The sequence below is a fragment of the Oryctolagus cuniculus genome, chromosome 14 (genome assembly GCF_964237555.1).
Source record: "Oryctolagus cuniculus chromosome 14, mOryCun1.1, whole genome shotgun sequence".
In the NCBI taxonomy this organism is placed as follows: domain Eukaryota; kingdom Metazoa; phylum Chordata; class Mammalia; order Lagomorpha; family Leporidae; genus Oryctolagus; species Oryctolagus cuniculus.
Window position 1 is genome coordinate 92,026,656 of NC_091445.1, and position 12,817 is coordinate 92,039,472.

Sequence of the window (12,817 nt, forward strand, 5' to 3'; positions counted from 1 at the left end):
TGGGCAACTTCACTTTCCAAAGACACCCAGGCCATGTCAACCTCAGGTAACCATAAAGAGGCCACAAATTAAAAAACAGATGGAATATCTGCTCTCCATCGAAACTACAACACTGCTGCTTGATATGAACAATGCTAGGATTGATCTCTTACCATCATTATCGAGGCTTTCCCTCATCACCTTCCTAACACAGATATTCTCTCTCTCTCTCTCTCTCTCTCTCTCTCTCTCTCTATCTCTCTAAAACACACACACACACACACACACACATACATGGGTGATGCAAAGTTGGCAAACAACCATTCCAGGTAGCTACTATTATTCCCAACAGATGAGTAAACTGAGTCTTTAAATGTTAGGTAGCTTCTATGTATTTTTCAAGGATGTGGCATAATCAATATTTAAACACAGCTCTGAAGGTGACCTTTGACTAAAGAACCAGAGAGCTTTCTGTCTCTAATGCATTGTCTAAGTCCTTGTAAGATTCACTTCCATGAGCTAACTCTGCCTTTATTGTACCAAGAACATGCAAAACGTGTCATAGCAATCATCTTAGGCATTTGTGATGGAGAAATTGCTGACTGCTTTGTGATGTATTGAGAGAAGCATTCTCAGGATTAAGTATTTACACTGAATAATATTTTTCTTATAGCCACTAAGCATGGTAGACTTGATCTTACCTCTCTAAGCTACTAAGAATTTCGGAGCTATATTCGCAACTCACTTCTAATGAGTAATATGTATGTATTAAATTCACTTCATGGCTTAATCTTGACTTTACCCTTCCTATGTTATCTTTTTCTTTTTAAAAAATGTTTCATTTAATATACATGAAATTTCTTTATAAATAAATTACTAATGTAGTGACAAAGAAAATGAAAGAGAGGAAGAAAAAGAGACTCATGGAAAGGCACTATTATGGCAGAATCCTAACTCATGAATAGTTACATCTTGGAGCAATTTAGCTTGTTCTCCTCTACCTTCACCCGTGTGTAAATACAAATGACAGTTTGGGTCTCCTTCCATGAGGTTCAGATTTCACCTCATAGCAGAAGTGGCAGCAGGCTGGGGAGAATTCCACAATGTGACTATGGTAGAAACAACAGTAAACGATGGAACATTCAGGAATTACAAAACTATGATGCTGAGCTTGGCTCCTGCACCCTCACAGCTTCCCTGGGCAGAGCCAAGGATCTGAGGGTCGCCACCACATACATACACCACCATCATCCAGAAGTGGAGACTCAGACACTTGCTAGGAGAGATCAAGCTCCGTTTGAAACTCAGTCGGCATTTCCTGTACCAGTGACATAACTGTATTGTAAATTGGCTCAACTTCTACTACAGAAGGCAACTTAGAAATATGCATTATGCAGTTATAAATGCAAATGCCCTTTGATGGAGCGATTTCTTATCTATACTAAATGCCCCATATTCTTTTTTTTTTTTTTGACAGGCAGAGTGGACAGTGAGAGAGAGACAGAGAGAAAGGTCTTCCTTTGCCGTTGGTTCACCCTCCAATGGCCGCCGTAGCCGGCACACCGTGCTGATCCGATGGCAGGAGCCAGGTGCTTCTCCTGGTCTCCCATGGGGTGCAGGGCCCAAGCACTTGGGCCATCCTCCACGGCACTCCCGGGCCACAGCAGAGAGCTGGCCTGGAAGAGGGGCAACCGGGACAGAATCCAGCGCCCCGACCGGGACTAGAACCCGGAGTGCCGGCGCCGCAAGGTGGAAGATTAGCCTAGTGAGCCGCAACGCCGGCGTAAATGCCCCATATTCTTTCAATTCATGTAAAATTACATGCATCCAGTTTCTCGCTGAAGCATTGTTACCGCAGCATGCAGAACGCCAGGTTGGTGCCCTCAGTAGTGACTGCTGTCCTGAACACACTGCATCCATTCTGTGCAAAGACAACTTTTACTGTATGCCATTGATATTTTGTGAATTTGAAATCCCGCCAATGTAGCATCTGTACAAAAAAGGAAATGGGAAGTAATGTGGCAATGCCCTCCAACAACTCAAACGAATTAAAGCCCCAGGAACACTGGTACTGTCTTAAATATAAACACGTTTTACCTCAAAATATTTGAGGCATTGGAAAAAGCCTTTTTTGAACAACATTACCAGTTGTCTTAATTAAAATATGAGTGATAAATATGTGAGGCTGCTGGGTTGTGATTCCAACACTTACCTCCTGCTTTATTTTCTTCCTGTTGCTATGGAGTATAACCTTAGGACTTTTATTCAACCCCAGTAATATTAAAAATATAATATATTTACCAATTATTAATTTAAAGTAACTTCAGGCCGATAGATAATTTAAATGCATACATAAATATATATATATATATATATATGACTAGTGAGAAACGTAAGTATTACATTGCACAGATGTTAAACTTTTTGGCATGAGAAGTACATGGACAATTCAGGCTCAAACATAACTTTAATGATACTTTAAAACTTTGCAATGCCCCCGGGAAGAACACAAATAGGAATAGATATTTTACATTTCCTTAAGGAAGTAGTGAAAGTGGGGGGAAAATGATGACTATTAAAAGCTTCACCCAACATCTTTAGGGAATACCATTCAAATAATATCAAACTGTAATTAACCAGTTTTGAGACAGTATGACAAAAATTAAGGGAGAATCTCTGGATAGTTGTCAGAAATCTTTATGCTTGTGTTTCAAAAAATAATGAGGTCTTAAAAGATTATTTGAATCTCCATGCTCTAAGGACAAATTTGTTTTGAAAACATGTAAAGCTACCATATTTCAGTCTGGAGCCAGGAGTGTGGTAGTTTGCAGGAGGGGGTAATGCAATAATTTTCTAAAACATGACGAGAGAATAAAGAAAGGAGGCTGGAAGGAAAGTCCAATATGGAATGCAGACAAGAAGCATGAGAAGAAGATGGAGAAAGAGAATTGAGACGAGCACACAAGGTCAGGAGAGGGTGGCATTGTCGCCCTCTGAGTGTAAAGGGACAAAGACATCTGGAAGCAAAGTGAGGTCATTGGAGTCCAGTTGTGTCGTGGGCTTGGGACAATTAAGTGATGGCGTCAGTGCCTCTAACACTGTAGGGACTGCTGGTGTCCTTGGCGAGGACAAGGGGGTCTTGGAGCAAGGGGGTCTGAGCTCCTTTCTCAGGGTTTGAAGGGAATGATCACCAGGGAAGGTGACTCAATGCATTTAGGGCACAACATCTAAAAACTGAAGAAAAAACTCTGGACAGTGGGCAGCAGGGGGAGGTAGGATTGTAGCAAAGATTTTCTAGGCTAGGAAATGTACAGGAACTTATGTGTATTTCATTATCACTTATATGTGAAACAGTGAGAATATATTTTTTTTGAAAGGCAGAAAAACAGAGAGATCTCCCATCTGCTGGTTCATTCTCCAAATGCCTGCAAACAACCAGGGCCAGTCCAGGGCTGAAGCTGGACACTGGGAACTCAATCCAGGTCTCCCTTATGGATGGCAGGGGCCCAATTATTTGAGGCATCATTGCTGCCTCCGAGAGACCATTAGCAGGAAGCTGGGGTCAAGTGGATATGGAACTCAAGCACTCCAATGTGAGACAGGGCTGTCCTAACCAGTGGCTTACCTACAGTGCCAAATGCCTGTCCCTTGAGAAGAGGTTGGAACACAGCAGACTTTCTGGGGGTGGAGAGGGGCATCACAGACTCAAGGGGATTGGCAGTGTGTGGTCAAGAGCAGGGTCTGCCCCGCTGAGCAGCAGAGAGCATGTACCAGAAATTGTGGCATTAAGTGAATCAGGTGCAGCTATGGGAAAAGACTGGTAAGTTCTTAATGATTCTTATATTTCCTTGGTGACGTTACTGAGGTATCATGCTGAATGGAGGAGGAGGTAGGTAGGCAAAATAGTATACAAAATACAAAATGCCACAGTGATAAAATCTTACAATAGTAGTGATAAGGGGCCAGTGCTGTGGCACCGTGCTTTAAGCCACTACCTGCAGTATTAGCATCTCATACAAGTGCCAGTTAGAGTCCCAGATCCTCCACTGCTGATCCACCCGCTTGCTAACATGCCTGGGACAGCAGCAGAGGATGGCACAAGTACTTGGGCCCCTGACAACTGGATGGAGCTCCAGGCTCCTGGTTTAGGTGCCAGTTACCATTTGGTAAAAGAACCAGCAGACAGATGTAATGCTCTCCCTATATAACCTTTCTATAACACTGCCTGTCAAGTAAATAAATAGATATTTTATAAAAGTAGTAGAATAGTTGTGATAAAATATTAAATAGGGAATGTTAGATGGAGATGGTGGGGGCTACCCAGTGGGATTTCCAGGCCACACTGAGGAAACCTTGCCACTGGAGACCATGAACTTACAGAAGTTCTAAGTATGTGTGTGGTGTTCTTCATTAGTGATCATGAATATGAGAACAGAAGGAAAGAATCTGAAGACCTCATTTATCCAGGGAGGGAATATTCTGTCACAGGACGGTGGAAACCCACAGAGAACAGTGTTGACAGGATGACTGAATGACCACTGGTATTGCAGAACATGAAGTCCACGTTAGTCAAACCAGTAGGAAACTGATACGAGCAATGGAACAAAGGCAGTAAGATCTGAAATAATCATGGTGGGGCAAAGGGAGCAGGAGCGTGGAGAGAGTGAGATTTTACACTTAAAATATACGAGGCAAGGGCTAAGAATTGGGCCTAGTGGCTAAGACACCACTCAGGATGCCCATATCCCACGTCAGAGTGCACAGATTCACGACCTGCCTCCAGCTTCTGGCTCCAGCTTCCTGCTAAGGCCAACCCTAGCAGGAAGCAGTAATGGTTGAAGTACTTGGGTTCCTGCCACCTGTTAGGGAGACATGGACTGTGAACCCCTGGCTCCTGGCTTTGGCCCAGCCCAGTCCTAGCTGTTGTGGGCATTTGGATAGAGAACCAGTAGCAATAATACCTCCCTCTATTTTTCTCTCTCTTACTCTTTCTGTGTCTCTCGTTGCCTCTTTTCCTCTCAAATAAATAAATACTTAAAATTTTAAAAATACTAAGCAAATGTAAATGTAGTTTCCTAGGTTGGATCACACAACTGGAAAAAAAATGCATCAGTGGCAAAACTGGTGACATCTAAATAAAATCATCAATTTAATTAATAGAAATGCACCAAGGGTTTTTTTTTTTTTTTTCAGTTCTGGCAAAGTTTTGAGGGTTATGTAAGATATTGGAATTAGAGAAACTGGATTAAAGACATACAAGATTCTATCTTTGCAACTCTTCAAAGCATTTTAAATTATTCCAAAATAAAAAGTATTTTTTTTTGACAGGCAGAGTGGACAGTGAGAGAGAGAGAGACAGAGAGAAAGGTCTTCCTTTGCCGTTGGTTCACCCTCCAATGGCCGCCGTGGCCGGCGCACTGTGGCCGGTGCACCGCGCTGATCTGATGGCAGGAGCCAGAAATTCAGGAAGATTTACATGAAAACATAAGTAAAAGCAGGCATGTAAACACACAGACACATTTATCCCCACTTTCAGTGTCTCATAGGCTTTGGAGCGCATGAGCAGTCCCCCAAGAAACAACACCCAGATTAACAGTGGTTTTCTCCTCGCCGCTTGCTTCCTTCCGGAATGCGTGGGACTTTTATAAGCTTCTGGGATTCTCGCTGGAAGAGATGGCATTGGGGCAGGTGATCTCTAGTGGCCCGTACTTTCATTCTGTCAGCTGTCTACCTTTGTGTAGTCCATTCTCACACTGAATCATTGTTGGTCATATGTGGTCAGTTATATTCTATGGAGGTTTTGCTGTATAATAAAAGCCACTGCAGCTTCCCACCTTGTTCTCTTATCTCACTTGCCCTGCATAAGTCAGATACTGTTCTATAAGGACACTGAAGCAACGGAAGGAAGGAAGACCTTTCTCTCTGTCTCTCTTTCTCACTGTCTAACTCTGCCTGTTAAAAAAATTAAAAAATAAAATAAAAAAAGAAAGACTCAGACCTGGATTTCTCTATCAGGCTGCTCCTGGACTCAACCATCTGAAGCCTTGGGAGATAATGCGTCATTATTATTGTTCTAAGATATGAATTCTGAGGGTAATTAAGCAAAAATTGGTAACCTGTACGAACTTTCCAATATAAGAATGATGTGCTACAATAAAAAAAAATTAAAATATCTGAAACATCCAGATTGGCACTGGACCTAGCGGTAGGCAGAAGCTGAAAGAATGTGGGGAAGGGTCTTAGTGAGATCTCTCATGAGGACCTTGAAGAGAAGAAGCCAGGTGGTCTTCAAGGAGGCTTCAGGGAGACAAGTGTTTGCAACATGGAGCAAAGTAACAGAAAGTTTAGCAACACTGTTTCAAGCAAGGTGGAAACTGAAAAAAATGCTACTCACTTAGCTGGATGATCTCTCTAAAGAGTCTTCTAGGCCAAGTATTCAAGGTGCTGCCTGGATGATCCAGCAGCCTTAGCAAAATGCAAGACTAGAACCATGATGAAAACACACACACACGTAAACACACACAGATGTTCTATGCAAAGGAAGCAGTTCTTGTTGGGTTTAGGTGAAAACTAACAGTTTTTCCCATTTCTGGGCTTTCAGATCACAGAAGTTCTGAAAATAAATAAAAGAACCAAACCCAGGCCACTGTAAGTAAATCTGGTTCACAGGCAAGACCCAGGTATGAATGTAGAGTCTTCTGTGTGATGTCAGAAATGGATGAGGTGGGGACCTGGAGCAGCACTGCTGTGGGTTAAGACGCAGTTTGCGACACCAAATTCCATAGCTGAGTGCCAGTTTGATTCTCAGCTGTTCCACTTCTGATATAGTCCCCTGCTAATGCTCCTGGGGAGGCAGCAGATGATGGCCCATCTGCCTGACTCCTGCCACTCATCTTGGAGGCCCAGACATAGTTCCTGGCTCCTTATTTCGGCCTGACCCAGCCCTGGCTGTAGCAGCCATTTGGGAATGAGCCAAGGATGAGATCTCTCTCTCTCCCTCTCTCTCTCTCTCCTCTCTCTCTCTTTCTCTCCTATCTCTCTCTCCTCTCTCTCTCTCTCTCTCTCTCTCTCTCTCTCTGTGTGTGTGTGTGTGTGATCTCTGTCTTTAAAATAAATAAATAAATCTTTAAAAAAGAAATGGGTTGATATGCACTGTCAAACAGACAAAAGTCCTCTGAGGATATATGTGCACCACACATTTTAGTAATTAAAAATAAAACCACCAAGGATCGTAAGAGCATTATCCTGCTGCAGCCTTACAGAAAGTAAAATGGTGAAAGTCAGTTTACCTCAATAAGATTTGTGTTTGTGCCCACTTTCCAATGGAGTGAAATTTATAGAAATGGAATGGAATTTATAGAAAGCCCAGTGATTTTTACTTGGATTATGTGAAAGGTCATCAGCTCTGACTACAATGAACAAGTAAATTCAGAATGCAAAGAGGTTTGGGTCCCTGGAGGATTAAGAACAGGAAGTGGTCGGAAAAAATGACTTAGATACAAGCAGCATTCATTTTTACCCAATATGAAGACTCAGTCACAGCCAGAATGCCAGAGATTGGAATTAAGATATAAGGCAGTTGTCTGAGACCTCACACAGGGCCCGGTGTTCTGTGTGGAAATGGATTTTAGAATTACTGTGGAGAATTATGTGTCTCCTGTTCTCCTTTGTGAATAGTTGGGCCTGTGTGGAGTATTGTGCACCATGATTCCAATCATTACACATTTGGGATATGGAGAGTAAAAATCTTGCCTTTCTAGTTCACAGGACTTCAGATTTTAAAGAACTGACAAACTCAAGGAGCTGTTTGCACAGAACCCAATCAGAGAGAGACTGGACGCCAAGCTATGATGGGATGAGATCTGGGAGGGGGGATAGGAGGTGTTCCTGGGAAGCAATGCCAAGAGCTGAGAACAGTCTGGTATTTTACCATACTTACTTCATCACAGTTAGCTGGCCATGGTTTCATGTGTGTTGGTAGAAAATATAAGACCCCTGGGTCAGGAAAAAGAATCTTATAACTTATTCATAGCATAGCAAGAAATCTAAACATAAGCATAACGTGTCAGTTCCCCTGGCCCCCAAGTACTGAAGGAAAATGTGGCGAGGCCCAGATGGATGCTGGCCCAGAAAGGGTTGCCTTGCAGAGGAGTAACGCCAAGCTCAGGAACTCCTAATGTTTTTTAATGGACAGAACACTTGACTGTCCTTGGTCAAGAGGAAAAGTTTTACTCTACTGTGCAATAATCACACCTCTGCTTTGCTTCAGAGGAACACACTGTATTCTATGATTGTAAGAAAACATTTCTCTCTGGAGGGAGATACTGTATCTCCCATGAGTGTTCATACAAACATCTTTGAAGAGACAGTCTGAAGCACAAGGCACTCATGCTGTGTTCACAAGTTGTTCAGGAATGTGAGACCCCAGAGGACCTTCTCCCAGCAAAGCAAGGGTGTGCCTTTCACACGACACAGACATGAGGCCTTGGGTGGACGATGCACTGAAGTATCTAATCGCCAAGACATCTCCCAGTGAGGTTTGACCCCTGATATCTGTGGCATCGTGCAGTCCCCCCACTGCCTTTCATTCGAGTGACACTATGTGATTTTGAGACTCAGTTATGAAAGGCATTGTAACTTCTGCTGTGGTCTTTTGAATCATTCTCCTTGGGGTTACCACTGTGCCATGAGGACCCTCAAATATTTTTCTGAAGAAGTCCCCTTCAGGAGGAACTAAGTACCCTAGCCAAAATCCAGCACCAACTTGCTGTCCACTCAAGAGAGCCATCTTACAATTAGACCATGCATCCTATTTAAAACTTCATCTATTGGCAGCTGCAGGCAGCTTCTGACTCCAGTGTCACAACAGACCCCAAGCCTGCACTTCCCAGGGAGTAAATGATGTTGTAACAATCAAGGATGAGATCAGGCTGTGAATACGAACCAGGGAGGTAAGGCCGCTGTTAGACATCCTCTATTCCACCCTCCACATCGGGGGTGGGGGTGGCTATCTGACAGTGACCGTTGGGCCTACACTGTCAGTGACTGGAGTTCATTAGGACACAAGCCAGCCCACCTCATTCTTGGATCATTCCAGGCATCAGAAAGCCTTACAAAAATTGAACCAGTGTATGACTCTCTGAAGCTTTCGTGAATAGGTCCCAGTGTTGTCAAAATCCACACAAATCTGATTTTCTATAGGTTTAAGTATGTTAATTGCGATGATGCATGAGAAAGTTCAACTTCAAAATTTTTTCCTATAAATTCGTTTATATCTCCCTCAAACTCATGGGATTTTCTTACTTCCTTATATTACAGCAATGCTTTTTGGACATTGCATTTTCTGTTAGCAGAATTGGATACGGGAGACAACATGAATTAATCAGGTGGTCTGATTGATCCGGCTGAACCTACTTAGCATGCAATAGGTCACAGTATTTCTTAAATCCCCAAGAGATATGTGCCTACTATTTTTTTCTTGGTACATCTGGAAGAAGCCACTTTACCAGTTTCGATGTGATACTATCTACGAGGCACTCTAGGAGGAACTCAGAGCAGCATTTGAGCATTCTGTTTACCTCCTAACAAAAATCCAGCCCATTATTCCTGCTTATTTTGAGCTGGGAGGCAATCTACTTAGAGCAACCCTGGGGAGGATGTTGGAATGATCTGGCAGCAAACAGTTCTGATGATGAATGCAACATTACCACAAGGACAATACAATAATGTTTAATTGAATTTGAATCTCACCCAGACCATTTCCATCAATAATTAATATGTTGCTGGGTCAATAAGATCCTGGATTGTGATCAATATTACATCATAAGAAAGTAATTGCTTAGCATGGAAATATCATTTTTTAGAAGTCTGGAATGGATTACAATATTTCATTTCCCCTAAGGAGCTAGGTTAGTGTTTTGCCGCAGGGATGAAGCTGAACATGGAAATGCATTGTGCTTTGTTCAGGACAAGATAAAAAATTAATAGCAAAACAGGGAATACAATCCTCAACTTTTGGAACATGGTTTTGTGTTCAGTCTACAGAGTCACACTGTCCCAGCTTACCTAACTTCAGAGCTCTGCCAGCTTTGTCAGGTTCTGGAGAGATTGGCAAAGGTGCCTCCTAGGAAGTGACGAAACCGCTTGGGAAGAAGGGATCTACGTGATCTCTGCTGCTTTCATCACTGGAAGCACTGAGAGTTTTCTTTCTGGAGTAACAGTCTTGACAATTTGATCAAGTCTAGGTCTTTTCAAGTATTCAGTCGAGAAGGCTGGCATGGTATCTCTCTCTTTCTCTTGCTGCCACAGAGCTTATTTTGGTCTAGAGATAAGACATAAAAGAAACACATGATAAAAATGATCCAATGTAACTAGATGAAATCACAGTTATACACCTGTGTCGAAATAATAAGATCATAGGAAATTTATCAGGGGAGAAACAGCAATTAGAATCTCTAACGGGCTGTGGGAATTCAAGTTAGTGAAATGAAGGAAGTACCAGTTACGGCAGGAGGGGTGAATGGGAATTAGCTGGGTGAAGCATGGAAGAGAAACAACCCAGGTAGAGGGCAGGAATGCGAATACTGAGATGGGAGGTCAGGGTGACTTTCAGGAAGAAGAAATGGGTACACCTTGGGTGTATTGAGCAAATCATTGAGAGGTAAAAATAAACCAGTAAACAGAGGCCACTCACAGGTCACCCAGATGAGGCCAATGCTTTGTGGATTCATTTTGTGAAGAAGTCACTTGGTGGAAGTAATGGAGGGGCTGATTAACTTCATTATTTTTTGTGTTCATTCATTTAGCTCTCAGTGTCACTGTGGGTACTGTATGGAATTTAGGCTGGTGAAGAAACATCATTGAGATGGAAACCACAATTGAGAGAAAACTGCTTCAGTTCAGGAAAAGCTGATTGTGGTGTGGACAAGGGTGATGCTGATGGTGTTGGAAACGAGTTAACACAAGTAGGAAACACGTCGGAGGTAAACTCAGCGGGGCGTGTGAGATCAGGGACGAGCCTGTGGACATGGTCATTCTGCACTATCTGTCTTCAGAATGCAGTTGCCGCTTCACAGCACTGGCCTTTTGTAAGCGAATACTTCAGTGAGGTGCAGAGATTTAGTGGACTTCAATCTAATAATCACCATCAACCCTGCCTGTTGTTCATGTCATACTTCTCATGAGACAGAAAATTGATGACAAATGGAATATTATTTAGTGGTAAAAAGAATGAGCTGTTGATACCTGCAATAATGTGAATCCATATCAAGAGCTTTGGCAAAAGAAATAAAAACTGCCAATTTGAAAAGATTACTTGCCATATTATTCCATCTACATAATATTCTGGAAAGGGCAAAAATATGGAGATTATAAACATAAGTGTGGTTGCCAGGAGCCTGAAACTGAGGTGGAGTTGACTAGCTGCAATCTGGGGCATTTTAAATGCAGTTTTATTTCATTTTAGCAATAGCTACATGGCACTATGCACATATTCCAACCCATGGGACTAATCTGCTAGCACAAACAGTAATGTACAGATATTTTAAACATCACTCAGGAGGTCACAGTATTCCAGGGTGGAATGCAGACTGTGATAAAAGAATCTCATTATGAAGCCGGCGCCGTGGCTCAACAGGCTAATCCTCCACCTTGCGGCACCGGCACACCGGGTTCTAGTCCCGGTTGGGGTGCCGGATTCTGTCCCGGTTGCCCCTCTTCCAGGCCAGCTCTCTGCTATGGCCAGGGAGTGCAGTGGAGGATGGCCCAGGTGCTTGGGCCCTGCACCCCATGGGAGACCAGGAAAAGCACCTGGATCCTGGCTCCTGCCATCGGATCAGCGCGGTGCGCCGGCTGCAGCGGCGGCCATTGGAGGGTGAACCAACGGCAAAGGAAGACCTTTCTCTCTCTGTCTCTCTCTCACTGTCCACTCTGCCTGTCAAAAAAAAAAAAAAAAAAAAAGAATCTCATTATGTACAAATGTATGAAACAGTCTCATTGAGGACAGTAGGAGGAAAGATGTTGGCCTAAGTAATGTTGGGAGTTGTTGGAAGAAATTTTAAATCCATGCATAGGTTTTTCATAACATGCATTTTCCAAAAACTCTTTATAAAGACTGCTTGTGAATACTATTTCAAACATTTTAATTATATTTTAATTCAATATATCTATAAATTTTTGAAGTACCCTTCTGTAATGCTTACAGATGGATATATATACATATATATATGAGGTGTTTACATACATGTGATTTAGTATGCACACATATATTTCCTTGCTTTTTCAGGTGAGAAGATCTAGAAGTATTGACTTCCCAGTAGCCAGGAGCAAACCTGTCACTCAAATCTCATTTTCATTCTTAAATAAAAATAACTAGGAATATTTGGAAAAAAATCACTGATTCGACAACTGGGGCAGGGAATGTCATAGGTGATCTCAGGATCTCAGAGATTTTACTGTAGCCAGTAAATAAATACTTGAAAAACCAACAGTCACGAAGGAAATCAAAGGGACCTGGGGGTTGCCGGCGCCGCGGCTCACTAGGCTAATCCGGCGCCGCTAGGCTAGGCGGAGGATTAGCCTAGTGAGCCGCGGCGCCGGCACACCGGGTTCTAGTCCCGGTCGGGGCTCCGGATTCTGTCCTGGTTGCCCCTCTTCCACGCCAGCCCTCTGCTGTGGCCAGGGAGTGCAGTGGAGGATGGCCCAGGTGCTTGGGCCCTGCACCCCATGGGAGACCAGGAAAAGCACCTGGCTCCTGGCTCCTGCCATCGGATCAGCGTGGTGCGCCGGCCGCAGCGCGCCAGTCGCGGCGGCCATTGGAGGGTGAACCAACGGCAAAGGA

The 12,817-nt window shown here is 43.2% G+C and overlaps 1 long non-coding RNA gene across 1 annotated transcript in view; it reads right to left on the reverse strand.

Annotated features, from left to right (window-relative positions):
* Window positions 1-776: 776 nt before the first annotated feature.
* Window positions 777-12,817, reverse strand: part of LOC127492727 (uncharacterized) — a 31,618-nt gene continuing 19,577 nt past the window's right edge. The window contains exons 2-3 of the long non-coding RNA XR_007922424.2: window positions 10,045-10,300; window positions 777-1,969 (exon numbers count right to left, since the gene is read on the reverse strand). This is a non-coding gene — a long non-coding RNA (uncharacterized lncRNA). The remainder of the gene's footprint in view (window positions 1,970-10,044; window positions 10,301-12,817) is intronic.